At 35.8% G+C, this 1,838-nt stretch overlaps 1 non-coding gene across 1 annotated transcript; it reads right to left on the bottom strand.

The window, feature by feature from the left end:
- Positions 1 to 1,397: 1,397 nt before the first annotated feature.
- Positions 1,398 to 1,470, bottom strand: TRNAC-GCA (transfer RNA cysteine (anticodon GCA)). The gene has a single exon. It is a non-coding gene; the product is annotated as a tRNA-Cys (tRNA).
- Between the last annotated feature and the right edge of the window lie 368 nt (positions 1,471 to 1,838).

Genomic DNA, 1,838 nt, shown 5'->3' with positions numbered 1-1,838 from the left:
ATTACATCCAACGCCAAATTTTAAAAAGCCGATTAAAAGGCTTATCTGCAGAAATACCCCAAATATTTATACTGTTATAAAGAGTAAGTTTTATAATTTTTTTAAAAACACAAAAAAAAAATCGGACTTTTGACCCTTAATCACTACCTGGTTCCCTTAAACATACACAAATATTATTCAGTATCACAATATTTCACAACTCGGATAAGGTGAAAGCAGCATTTCCGCTCAAAAGTTTAAAGCAAGCATAGCGCTATAGTCATCCCTTTGAACCTGATTACGAAGACATGTACTTCTTCGAAAAAGTTTTATTAATGTACAAAAATAACTCTTCGCCATGAAAAAGTGAAGACAATACGTTTAGCTTATTTTTGTATTGCATCTTGTGCGAAAGCCATAACGATTCTCATTTCTAAAACATGAATTCTTTCCTTTATAGCTCACACTTCACAACACATGCTGGCGAAAGGTTCCCATTCTTCTAAAGATTTAAAATGAACGTCACCTTTATGACCCACCATAAATTAACACTAATTTCCAAGCTTCGCAGGAATTACCGACCATAAGTGACAATGCAGTTGTCATGGAGATTGCTTAGGAATAAAGCTCGTAAACTTTTCCGTCGCCCACAGCCTTTTTTTTTAAATATGATCTTGAACAATTTTATTCTCAATCTTCTGCAGAAACTTCTCTTTCCATCACAAAACTCACAAGCTTTGCATTGTATCTATTCTTGGTGTCGTTTGGTAAAAAACTATTATGTGAAAGAGCTTGTTCTTCTTCTTCTTCTTCTTAATGGTGACCTAAATTTGCTCATAGCATAGGCCTATAGGTTCATTAATATTGTCTATTGTACAGGGTGTATAAATCAAGCCTTTCATAAATTGTTTTAGGCATCACGCACAACACGAGTAGACATGTACACACAAAACTTTTCGTCTTTGAAATTCTCTAATTCGGTTGTATTTTAGTTTAAGTAATGATTGAGAACAGTTAAAATAATAGACATAGGTTCAGTAGACTATTTGATACATTAATTCATATGATGCGTCTGAGTAAAGAAACAAACATTTCTAATACACAGATCATTCGAGGATAGTTCATAGCTCATAGCTAAAGTGATGTGTTCGTATGAAAGTTTTGACTGCCTGAGAGGGATCGATATTCGGCCCTTACTTTCCTTCTTTTTAATACGAACTTAGATTTCAGGTGATTCTAGAATATTCTAATTCTAATTCATACTACTTTAAAGTGGAAATACAAAATCCATCGCAACATCGCAATATGATCAAGAAAATTCCACAACAATAACCACAAATTTACTGAAGATGTTATTAATTGGTCCATCAGAATAATATCTGTTATAGTGACAATTAATATTTGAGGAGAAAAATTCGCTTCGGCGCCGGGGATCGAACCCGGGTCCTTGGTTCTGCGTACCAAGCGCTCTAACCACTGAGCTACGCCGAATTCAATCCATAGCACCGGACCGAACTCCTCTACTACAGTGTTTCCCTTTTATGGCCTGACTCCAAGTTGGCATATACGTTGATGTTTATATTTCAAGTCAACTGCCATTATACAAGGAGCGCACTCAGCTGAGTGACTAATGGCCGGGATTCCGCAGTAAAGTACACAGCAATCTGTACAGAATAATGCACTGCTAGCTAGAAGAATTTACTAAAGATGTTATTAATTGGTCCAACAGAATAATATCTGTTACAGTGACAATTAATATTTGAGGAGAAAAATTCGATCCCCGGCCCCGGAGCGAATTTTTCTCCTCAAATATTAATAACCACAAAGCTCGAATTCTACAGGCGGTAACCATTCACGGT

The sequence above is a fragment of the Periplaneta americana genome, chromosome 8 (assembly GCF_040183065.1).
Source record: "Periplaneta americana isolate PAMFEO1 chromosome 8, P.americana_PAMFEO1_priV1, whole genome shotgun sequence".
Classification (NCBI taxonomy): domain Eukaryota; kingdom Metazoa; phylum Arthropoda; class Insecta; order Blattodea; family Blattidae; genus Periplaneta; species Periplaneta americana.
Note: the sequence above shows the minus strand (reverse complement) of the source record. Positions and strands in the feature narration are given on the sequence as shown.